Genomic DNA, 13043 nt, shown 5'->3' with positions numbered 1-13043 from the left:
TCTAAATGATTTATTGTTTATTCAATTACAGATTTCCAGAAGTGGTAGGATCATCACCAGTTCTGAAGTCATCTTGGTGATGGCACACGTGGTGGATAAATTCTCACAAGGCAGAAATCTCTTTATATACCAGAAATGGGGATTTCACAGGGTAGTGAATCAGCTTCAGATCTTTCAGCACCAAGGGGGTTTGTCTAATAAGAGTGCTTAGCAAACCAAAGGGAAGATGATTGTAGAGTGATGAAATATTCAAGACGACAAAATAGCTACACACAGAAAGCAATAGCGCTTGCCAGATAACTGTGTATTTTCTCCAGGCCTCTCAAGATACTGAGATCTGGACGAAGCATCCGCCCACACTGGGTGCAGATGAACCTAGTCCAGACACCTCTCTGGGGGCCTCCCAGCTCTCTCTCACTGCCCCCAGGGAACACAGGCTTCCCTTCAGACCCCTTGGCCCGGGAGCACTGCACAATTAGGCTCCCAGTATAACCAAATGAGGCTTCAGCTCCCTGCTGCTCGGTCGTGCTCTGTGCAGAGCAGATACAGCCAGCTCATGGAGGAACATGGCCATAAATCATTAAGCGTCAGAGCCTTTTCAAGTTAAATCCCTCAGCTCTGGAGCCCATGGCTCACAGAAGGTTCACGGAGCATCAATTATGGAAATGCCTTCGAGTGAAGACTAGCGGTACATTTGGTTACTCATTTACTTTCCATTCCTGAATTGCAATAACTCTATTTCAGGAATCATTCTGCAGTCTACCATCTACTATTGGTGCAATTTTCTAACATGAAGGGACCTTTCAAAAATAATTGTATGCCATATATACATATATATGTGTGTGTATGTATATATATTTTGTGTGTGTGTGTCTGAGTATCTGTGTGTATCTGTGTGTGTGGAATTTCACCTAGGAATGAATCAGTTAAAAACATTTTTAATTAATACTGAATACAACACTGAAAAGTCACTTGGTGTCAAATAAAATTGCTTTTGGGTGGGCTAGAGAGGTATCCAAGCATGGAACCACTGTGCAGGATTTTGTCAGCATCGTCAGAAGTAGGTTTTAAATCCCTGCCTCCTAACCCTTGCCGCTTTGTGTGTGCCTCATAAACCCATTCTATAATGAGTATTTTATTTAAGCCATTTTTAGAGATTAGAACAGAGTTTATTTCCTTCTACTTTTCATTTACGTTCCTTTTAATCCCTTCATTCTATAAACTTAATTGCTATTTTGCTAGTCCCCAAGCAGCTAACCTAAGCCTTCTTTAAGCATTTCTTAGTAATTTTGCTTTCCGTTATTTAGCACATTTCTCTTTAGTCAGCTAAATGAAACTTTCAGGGTATTTCTTGGGTGAATAAAACTTTCAGAGGAGGCATTTGCTTTTTGGTTACAACTGAACACATTTTATTTTGCATTCTTTCCCTCTTCTAGGGGGCTTCAAATAGATGACAGAATGATGGATACCAGCCATTAGTAATGTTCTTTTTTTTTTTCTTTATCTTAGGCAAAACACTCAACATTACATTTGGTAGAAAAACAAATGAGCATTTGACACAATTGCCACCATCTCCCCCCATCCTGACAGATTTGGACGCTGCTCAAGATATCTCAGTACCCTCTTCTTCTGGTTTGACGCCCACACTCAGGCTGCTACCTGCTTTATCTTCCTGGCTGACTGTAGTTTTACTCTCTCACATATACCTGTTAGAGCAGCAGCAGCGTAATAAAGTAAACAAGCAAATAAATAAGCTTGAAAGAATCCACTGAGGATACGTCCTGTCTGGGTAAAATGATTTCATCCAAGGAAAAGACTTTGGAGAAGAGTTCGATTATTTACCAACTTATTCTCTGATTAAAAATCGTAGCAAATATGGAAAGTGGACCAGAATTTGTTTTAAGAACTCTGCAGTGGAAGCATATCAATAAGTCATGACAGTCATGAAATCAGTTGCCATGACAAATGGGTGTATATTTGTATATGATATATTTATCTAACTATACTTATTCAAAATATAAGTCCTTGCAATCAGTTCTTCAAAAAAAGGAAAAAAAAATGGATTTGGCCAGTAGTATAGTGGCTGGCTTAATGATAAATAGCCATAGGTATACGAGTCAAGTGTAAAATGAGGCAACAAAAGCAATGTGTTTCTCGTATGAGACCACAGAGCCCTAAACTTGCTTTCATATTTGTGTCTCTGGATAAGGCATTTCTCACCTCAGCCCCCAGCCGGGCCATGTCCCTGCCATGGAACATAGCCATTTACATTTCTTTCAAGTGCCACATTTCACAGGAGGATTCCATGTTTATTTTCCCCTTTGATTCTGTCACCTACTACCACAAAGATTATCGATGACCAGGGTGGTCGTTATCATCCTATTGCACCAAGAAGAAAACAGTCTTATGGAGGTCACGTGGCGTGGCGTATCTGTGTCTCACTGCTAACGCTGGGATACAAAGACTTGATTAAATTTTATTCTGAATTTGATCTTCCTTTAACAGCACTGTAGCCACCTCCAACAAGTTATTTCTTAGTGTTGACTTAAAAAAAAAAAAAAGTAGGAATTTTTGTCCGTTCCAACTTGAGAGTTGACTTGAGACCCTAAGTCAACCAAGTTGACTTCCCAGCTGTGCTTACTGTGCCATGGATCAAGGATCTGGACAAGTAATTAGGAATCTCTACCAAAGACTTGATAAGGAGAGATAAAACACAGTCAACACAGTGTTGAAACCAGTCCAGTAAAATCTCATCCTGATTGCTCATCACTGATTAGTCCTTAAGGATATGAAGTTGGAAAAAGACACAGTTTGTACACAGGGGTCTTGCCATTCAAAATTGCAATATCATATATTAACGCATATATGTGGAATCTAGAGAAATGGTACAGATGAACCTATATGCAGGGCAGGAATAGAGATGCAGATGTAAAAAATGGATGTGTAGACACGAGGGAGGGGAAGGGGGGTGGGACAAATTGGAAGATTAGGATTGACATATATGCACTACCATATGTAAAATAGCTAGCTAGTGGAAACTTGCTGTATATCACAGGGAGCTCAGCTCAGTTCTCTGTGGTGACCTAGCTGGGTGGGATGGGGGTGGGAGGGAGGTCAAAGAGGGAGGGGATATAGGTATACATATAGAGGATTCACTTCATTGTACAGCAGAAACTAACACATTGTAAAGCAACTATACTCCAGTAAAAATTCAAAAATTAAAAAAAAAAGAAATTGCAGCTGTGTCATATTCCATAGGTGACTCACTTGAATATGGTTAATTCTTCAAGGTAATGAGTACTTGAAACCTCAATGAAATTGATCAATGCCTCTGTTACAAACTGAAATGGAAATTACTAACCTTGAAAAAGCTACAAAATAATATGGGGTAAATACCAACTCTTTATTTGCTTACTTTTTTAACTGGAAATGGAAAGCTAGTCACTCAGGCTATAGATCATCTTCTGGAGAATACTTGTTTCAACCACTTTACCAGGTCTTGTAAGTTTCCCAATCAAAAGAAGATAATAATGCCTGTGAATGTGCTTGGTGAATAGTAAAGAGCCACGAAAATGTGAATGGAATTTTTACTCTCATCAGTATTATTATATTATGTTGTAGATAGACTAGCACAGCATAATTATGGTTTAATGTAACATATTTACTGCCAGCAACTGCTATAGTATTAGTCAAGCTTCCAGTGTAAAAAAAGTCTATGAAATCTAAACCATCAATCTATGGATTGATGGAGTGTCATCACCGCAGAGGTGGAAGTGGACATAACTTAGAACACTTATTGTCAAGACGCACCCCTTTCCTTGCAGCTCTGCACATCAGAGTCCAGATGAAAGGAGAGGAAAACCGGGGGCAGTGTATGGAGAAAAGGAGCCCTGGACAAAGGGCATGGAGACCCCCATCTGCACATCCATTGCTCTTAAACCGTGTGTCTTAAACCCCATACAGCTACACTCAGTATTTCCAAATGGGTGGTTATTCATATTCATGTGGCAGTTTTTTCCTCCTTGAAATCTAAAACAGAAAACTGTAGTGATTTACCGAAAGGCACAACCAAAACAACAACAGGAACGGCAACAACAAAAGGAAACATGCAATGTGTTTGGTTCTTCAAGACCACGTTTAAAACAAGCACTCCCCGTTTTTGGAGAATGTGAGGCCATGCTCTAGTACTTGGGGTCTTATTCCTTCATGTACATGGTAATATTTAGTTCAACAAATACAAGTCTTAACAGTAACCATAATTGTATTGTTGCTATTGTTAGTAATCATAAATAGAAAAAAAGACTTAATACCAACGTCAGAGATGGGAAAATTAAGGCCCCAAAAAAGTATATGAACCACAGTGAATTATGGGGCAGATCCTGGAGTCCAGTCCTCTGAACCTCCAGCGAGAAGAAATCCCAGGAAAACAGGCTGTTTCTTCGAGGAAGTAAAGATGACCAGAGGGCTGTCAGTTCCAATTTAATAATTTTATGCACATCCTACCTTGCAAATTCTTTTAAAATATATGTATATTTAACGTGGACATAAAAAATCAATGTTGTGGGCTTCCCTGGTGGCGCAGTGGTTGAGAGTCCGCCTGCCGATGCAGGGGACACGGGTTCATGCCCTGGTACGGGAGGATCCCACATGGCCGCAGAGCAGCTGGGCCTGTGAGCCATGGCTGCTGAGCCTGCCTGTCCGGAGCCTGTGCTCTGCAACGGGAGAGGCCACAACAGTGAGAGGTCTGCGTACTGCAAAAAAATAAAATAAAATAAAATAAAATAAAATAAAATAAATCAATGTTGCAGCCTCATTCACACCTTGATGTAGTTTATAATGGAAAAAGCAGCAGTAAAATTAAAAATGTTGATAACTTCCTAACAGTGCTTTTTGTTGTTTTATGTTTGACATAACTGACCAAATGGGACATGCTCACTTTTAATGTGGTTTTATTTATTTTTCTTACACTATTTCTTTAGCACTTTTTCTTCTCACATGACATATTAATATATAATTCAGAGACTTTATGCCTCCCTGCACTACTGGCATGATTTCTTGTGCTTTTGAGCTGCTCTATTTATGAGCCAATGGCCAAAATGTCTTTGATTATTCATTTTGTGGAGGGGAAGGGCAATTATTTAAAGCTGCTGGGAATTTTAACCCCCTAAATCCCAAGTTGCTTTTCTGTGTTTTAGAGATTTGCCTAAGCTCTGACCCTGGCCAGTAACAGTCTATCTCCTGCTGGGCCATCCTGTACTCTGTCTGAATGCCGACCCTGGGAAGCTGATGGGGGTGAGGACCCCCATGACGGGGGAACAGACACCTCATGGGCATCAGCCCAGATTCTCGGGCTTTCATCCCCAAGTCTTCACAGCCATTTTCTTAGATTGTTTACACGTGTTTGTTCCCCTGATTTTGTTGTTAACTTCTATCATTTTGGGCAGCAGCTCACTGGCTGGGCTCTTGGGAAACTCCTGAGAAATCCCAGGAAATCTGCAGCCGAGCCCTCACCCCAGAGCTCAGCATCCCACATCCGCTCTGCATCTCTCTAAGGCAACACTGGTGCCTCCCTCCGAGCTTCTGGGATGAGAAAATCCTGTCAGCGGAAGAGTAAGATTATGTGGCATAATTATAAGATTTAGAGGCTGGAAGGGGCTTTGGAGATCATCACTCTTTTTGTTTTACATGAGGAAGTGGAGAAATCACGCTTTGTGAAAAGGTCACGGAAACAGCAAGTGGTAAGTGCTTGCCTTGAACCAGAGTCCTAGCCCTCCAGAATGTCGTGGTCCTTCCACTCCCATCCCCGTGAACTTTCTCAGTTACACGTGTGTGTGTGTGTGTGCATGCACGTGTGTGTGTGTCTGTGCCTTAAGCCCATCTGCCCAATTGGTCCCAGGACCTGGTCTCAGCTCACCGAGTGCCTTAATGTTGCCCCGAACCCAGGCAGACGGGCGTGTACATCACTGTCCCACCTCACACCCAGCCGGACTCCTCTGGGCTTCTTCTGAATGCTATTTCCCTCCGCACCAGACTTTCCACAATTAGAAAAAGCCCGAGAGAAGGACAAGAAAGAGGAATGACAAGGATGATGATGGAAACTGCCAAGGAGCTTTCCCTTCTCCACTTATTTCTTTGCTGCCTTGGCTCATTAATTCCCGGCGTTGTGTGTTCTCACACCTGTGGATTGCAGACACCCTGTCTTCCACGTCAAGAGGACCTAGGTAGAGCCAGTCTCAGCACAGCCCCAGGGGTACACAAGAGTGTGTGTCAGAGCAGAGAGGAATTAATGTGGTGACATACATGATAAGAGAGGTAGGTGAAGCCCATGACAGCCAGGTCTGTCCTCCAAGACGGCCATGCACATCCTCTTAACTCCCTTCCTTCCTCTCTCTCCTTCCCTTCTTTGATCTCTCTTCCCTCCTTCCATCCCTCCTTCCTTCCTTACATCCTTCCATTTCTGTCTTCTTTTCTGTATTTTTCTTTTCCTTTCTTTCTTCCTTCCCTTCTTTCCTTCCTTCCTTCTTTCCTTTTTCATTTTTGCCAGAAAAGAAGCAGCCAACAATCCTTAGCCTCTCACAGAATCTTTAACTAAAAGAAATATGCCATTCGCCCATAATTTATTCACTTTTCCATTCATCCAACACTAACTATGTTTCCATAGGCACCAGGCTGGATCCCAAGGCTGCAAAGGATGATGCAACCCAGCTTCCACCCCCAGCTGAGCTTGAATGTTTACACTCAGCCGTCTTAGGCCAGCCCTGCCTGGCAAACCTGAAGTGTGCAGATCGGACTGGGGCAGCCGTCGTTCAAGCTGCCTTCTAATCATGCTCTGTGGACCAGCGTGCTCAGGACCGCGAGGGCTGATAACCAGAGAACTGCACACTCAGTTGCCAAGGCATCGAGTGGCTCCAATGCTTCCCACCCCGGGAGGGCCCCAGGGGAACCACGGCTCAAGCTGCAGGTGACAGAGGACCGATTCCGACCTCTGTCTGCCAAGACAGCACTCAGTGAAAACACACGCGTGTTCCGCCACTTCCCAAGGTGCAGCCACTCTCTTAATAAGAATAGCGTGGTTTTTATGAGGCCATGATTTTTTCCGGTAATAAACACAGCTAACAAATTATGCAGCAATTACTCTGTGCCAGGCACTGTTCTAAGTCCCTCTTATGAGTCAATCCACTTAAACCTCACACCAATCCTGAGTTAAGTGCTTGATTTTCCCTGTTATGGACTGAATTGTGTTCCCCAAATCCATACGTTGAAGCTCCAGCCCCCAAAGTGATTGTATTTGGAGATGGAGTCTTTAGGGAGGTGATTAGGGCTCGATGAGGTCATGAGGGTATGGCCCTGACCCAATAAGACTGGTGTCCTTACAAGAAGAGGAAGAGACCCCAGGGCTCTCTCTCTCACACACACAGAGGAAAGGCCATGTGAGGACACAGTGAGAAGATGGTCGTTCATGAGCCAGGAAGAGAGGTCTTTCCAGAAACTAGCCCTATGACACATTGACCTCGGACTTCTGATCTCCAGAAGAGAAAATAAATTACTATTGTTTGTTCCACCCAGTCTGGGTATTTTGTTACAGCAACCCTAGCAGACTAATACAACATCATTTTACAAATTAGGAAAGTGAGACTCGTAATCAGGGACCAGTGTTCAAACAGAGCCTGCGTTCTTATATACTATACTGCAGTCTCTCTACTCAGCAGGAGGGTTTATGAAAAAGTCCACATTCTCATCCAGAGGACTCTTCCAAACACCTTCAAGAGAAGCTTAAATATATTTGGATAAAGTTTTGTTTAATGGTTTTCAAACTTTTAGAAATACCACCAAGTTTCCAATGGTGCTTTTAGATATTCTGCAAATATCTGAAGTATTTGAAATATTTCTAACAATTGAAATAAATACATAAAAACAATGCAAAGACTCCAATATGTTATAAATCAATTTTAACACATCAGGCAACATCAAATTAACTAATATTACCATTAGTTGATTTTATCATGTGTTATAAAATTTGCTTACAAAGCATTTACACATAATTTACGTAATATATAACAATACATAATATACTCTATATAGTGATATATAATATAAAATTATATATAATAGTGTCACTTTAAACTGCTTTATGTATGGGTATTTGTATTAGTCTGCTCAGGCTGCTGTAACAAAATAGCATAGACTGGGTGGTTTAAACAACAGACGTTTATTTCTCACAGTGCTGGACACTGAAAAGTCCAAGATCAAGGGACCAGCGTGGTCAGTTTCTCTTCCTAGCTTGCAGATGACCATCTTTCTCACATCTCATGAGAGAGAGAGATAGACAGAAGGAAAGAGAGAGAGAAAGCAAGTTGTCTCTTGTCCCTTTTTATAAGGGCACTGATATCATCATGGGGGCCCCACCCTCATGACCTCCTCTGAACCTAATCACCTCCCAAAGGCCCCATCTCCAAAAACTGTCTCACTGGGTATTAGGGCTTCAACCTATGAAATTTGTGGGATGTGGGGGACACAATTTAGTCCTTAGCAGTGTTCCATCTAGATCATATTTTTTTTTTTTTTTTTTTTTTTTTTGCTGTACGCGGGCCTCTCACTGCTGTGGCCTCTCCCGTTGCAGAGCACAGGCTCCAGACACACAGGCTCTGCGGCCATGGCTCACGGGCCCAGCCGCTCCGCAACATGTGGGATCTTCCGGGATCGGGGCACGAACCCGCGTCCCCTGCATCGGCAGGCGGACTCTCAACCACTGTGCCACCAGGGAAGCCCTAGATCATATTTTAAAACAGAATTTTGTTACTTAAAAATTTCAAAAATCTGCTATGATTCATATCCCTTTAGTAATTAAAAACTTTATTTTCCTTTAATGTTAAGGCAGAACTTACATATTGCTTGTCAATCTCTATTTACATTTTGGTAAACAGTAATATTACAATGGGGGGAAAATATTAATTTCTACTTATTTTCTGGTAGAGGAAGTTCACTGTAGTAATGCATACAAAGGTTTTTCATTAGTGTGCCTTTAAACATCACTAACTTTTGAACAGCATAAAATACAAACACAGGGAACTGTGGACATCTCACAGCCCTGGATCTAAATGGTGGAGCTCTTGGTCTGAATGCACAGACATGTTCACTGCTAGTGCACATGTGACCAATACACAGACATCAGGAGTGAACAAGTACCAAATCATGGAGAAAAAAATAAGTTCTATCATGGTATGTGGTAAGCACACAAAAATCCACTACAACCTCCTGATATACACACAGAAACCTTTAGTGAACAAGCTTTAAGATTTTATTTACAATTTTTTTTCTGAACTTAAGCAAATTCCTTTTCAGTTCAAAACTAGGCAAATATGACCAAAACAGGAAGGCTTTGCAGGTGGGTCCAGGGACCATGTCTCCCAACACAAGACTCTTGGGCCTCCAGTGCCCACCTCTACAGATGGCGGATCTGGTTAGTAAGGCCTCCTGCCCTTATCACCTCCAAATTCCAATGGAAAAGGATCAGTCTCCAGCAAAAGGACGGAACCTGAGATCTCAGGCAGCAAAACATAAAACAAAGCAAAAATTCAATCCATGAGTGAATGTTTGCCCAATAATGCTGCTCTGACAGCACCATAGAAGCAGGTTTATTTTTTATGGTAGGTGACCCCAAAAAGGAAGAGCTTGAGTGCTGCCTAAGAACTTGAAAACTCTGAGCATTTATAAAATTGCAGCACTGCAGCTTGGCTTTACAAACACTCAGAGACCCCTTTTTCCATCTCCATCTGGGAATAAAGCAATCTTTATTTAATTTTAGTTCTGCCAACCAACAACAACTTCTCTACATTTTGCCTTGTTCAGTAATAGGTGTATAGCTTTGCTGAGAATGAGGTGCAGCCCATGGAGCTCAAATCAGGAGATTAATTCAATTATGCTTTTCAGGGTTTCAAAAATACAATTTCCATTTAGTATATAATTTATATTGCATGTCCTCTGTACCTGGATTTCAGCTATCTGACTATTTCTAATATGGTCCTAGATTATCTGCCGTCACCTGTGCCATAATTTTCTCCTCTTATTTCACTCTCACCTTACAATCTTCTTTAAGAACTCCTTGTACTGTGATAATTAAAATTTAGGCAACATCTCCATTAAAAGTGCACACTTGCAGGCTTCCCTGGTGACGCAGTGGTTGAGAGTCCACCTGCCAATGCAGGGGACACGGGTTCGTGCCCCAGTCCGGGAAGATCCCACATGCAGCAGAGCAGCTGGGCCCATGAGCCATGGTCACTGAGCCTGTGCATCCGGAGCCTGTGCTCTGCAACGGGAGAGGCCACAACAATGAGAAGCCCGCGTACCGCAAAAAGAAAAGAAAAAAGTGCACACTTGCAGGGGTTTATAACCATGTCATAAAACCTTATCCGTAACTAAAGGAAGTGAAAACTGTTTTCTACACAGCATCATGGACTGAGAACATTCTAAGAGAGTGCATTCATTGCTTCAAATGATGTGTATCAACTGGTTAGACCAACCCCACTCTGCAGCTTGGAGCACGTGATTAGGATGGGGAGGGCTGAATTGTACTGTGAAGTCCTAGTTCAAGGGATGGACCCCCTCAGAGGTCTGAATGGGCCCCAAGAAACAGCACGATCTTGCACAGTCCTCTGTGGGTGGGGTGGTTGGAGGATTTGGACACAAGGTGTAAATGTCAGGCAAATCATAGGAAATGCTTTTGTTTTCAAATAAATTAAAGTTGAGTGGGAAGAAGACAGATCTACCATCTCATCAGTGATCCCCACATCCATCCTCTGTGGGGGGAGGGGGGTTTCTGCGGGCTGAGGGACCGAGGCTGCCCCTCAGGAGCTGGACGGGGACAGAGGTCCTGGACCCCAGGTCCCGGCCTTTGCCTCTGAATAAGCCTTCAGATGGGAAATCTTTCCAAATGAGACTTAATGCTCCAAAGGCAGGGCAACTTCTCTGATGACTCAGGAACAGAGGTGCTTTCTAGGACAAAGTGCTGGCGAACAGGTTAAAAGAATGAAAATTTCAGCTGAAAAACTTTAACTAAAGCTTGGGAAGCACTGATCAAGCCACTTGGTTGAACAGAAGTCATTCCGGCCATCCTTCCTACCAGAAGCCTTGAAATGGTGGAACATTTAAAAATTAAGGGAACTCTTCTCAGTACTCTGTAATGACCTATGTGGGAAAAGAATCTAAAAAAGAGTGGATATATGTATATGTACAGCTGATAGACTTTGCTGTACTGCAGAAACTAACCCAAAATTGTAAATCAACTATACTCTAAGAAAAATTTAAAAATAAATAAATAAAATGGAAAAAAAACAAAAGCATTGAAATCACTAAAAAAAAACCCCAAAAACCCTTGTTATGAAGCTTGAAAATGCAGTTCAGAGTTGACAGGAGCACATTTCAGTTACCTGTTTAATCTTAATAACACTGGTAAGTAAACAGTATAACTCAGACTCCAATGTCCACTCTACCGCATTGGACACCTCCATTTTTTAGCTAGGTCGTGGCACAGGATATATGCTGCTTTGGGCTCTCTGGTACTTCTCTCTATAGGAAGCCACCGGCTTCCATTCTATCTGGTTGGGGACACTGTCACAGCTTAAGTGAGGCCACAGGAACCAGTGTGTAGCCTAAGCCAGGCCATCCTGCCTCTCCGTCCCACTGCCCAACAAAGTGCCATCAAAAGGTAGACACTTGAGAGCTGGAGACTTTGCCTGGGCTTCATATGTAAATATGCAAGTTATATGCTTTCCTCTTCCTCAAATGCCATTGAGTTTGCTAAACTTGGGGAATGTGACTCTGGGGTCCTGATGGACAAATGGTTTCTGCAGAATGGAGCCGTGAGGAGCTCATCAGAGCTGGACCACGGTGGACACTTCTGCATCAGGACCTGGATCTGGGGTCTTTCCTGCGTTCCTGTGAGGGCCTCGGCTTCCTTCCCTGCCCAGAAAATCAATATGTTCCCTTTCGTGTTCAAGCTAACTATCTGCCTAGGTTAGCTTGGAACTGGGGAACTCTGGTCACCGCTGTGCACTCACTCCCTTTCAGAGGCCACTTAACTGAACTAAGGGTTCAGAACTTAAATGCATAAGGAAGCAGAGAACATTTTTGGTCACTGGTAGAATATGATCAAGGTGATCATTTATGAAGCTAAATGTCAAAAGACTCTACAGGTTAAACTTGAAAAGAGTGTGTTTGTGAGTGAGACAACCTGGGGACTCGATTCCATTGAGGAAGGAACAGACACACATCGTACAGGAAGGGTTGTCAGAACTTGATGCCATCGGGTTTGAGAGGTTTACTTCCTTGTTGTTTGACTTTCTTTGCTGGAGGGAAAGATTTTGTATAGTAAGAATTGTGGAGAAGAATTTGCTTGGAACCAACCTCTGACCGAATTTAAAAAATTGCAGACAGATCTACTCCAGCCAGTAGGAAGGAATTTCCTGATCATATCTGCTCACACTTTCCCATAGTATTCCTCACTTAACATGACACCCTGACAAGCAAAGTTCCTATCAGTGTAAATAAGCTGAAAACTAGGCCCTGGCACAGAAGCAATCAGACTAGGATTGGGCCACCATGGATTAGCCTGTGATTATGGACACATCTAGATCATGGATTGGCAAACCATTGTATGAGCCAACAACAGCACATGGACCAATTTTCAGGATTAGTCCTCAAAAGTGAGCATACTCTTCCTCAATCCCATGCCCAGCTGGCTTATTTACAACTATCCCCTTTCCCCTGGCAAGCAATGAGCATCTGGATGCTTTGAAAGGCGGTCCACTGTGGCTCAAGAGCAAGTCAGGGATGAGTTCAGCTAATACACTGTTTGCCACTTAAAGGGGTCATCTTGGAACCATCACTATAATGTTGATTTAGTTAGTAAAGCATGGCAAACACCACCCGCTCTCCTGGATATTATCTTTTCTGTAAGTGGCATCAGTGGACACAGATATTTTAGGACCAACCATCCCGGTTGTTCCAAGACTGAGAGGTTTCCTAGACGTGAGATTTTTAGTGCA

This window comes from Hyperoodon ampullatus, assembly GCF_949752795.1.
Source record: "Hyperoodon ampullatus genome assembly, chromosome: 12".
Classification (NCBI taxonomy): domain Eukaryota; kingdom Metazoa; phylum Chordata; class Mammalia; order Artiodactyla; family Ziphiidae; genus Hyperoodon; species Hyperoodon ampullatus.
The sequence above is the reverse complement of the archived record's forward strand: the minus strand, read 5'-3'. Positions refer to the sequence as shown.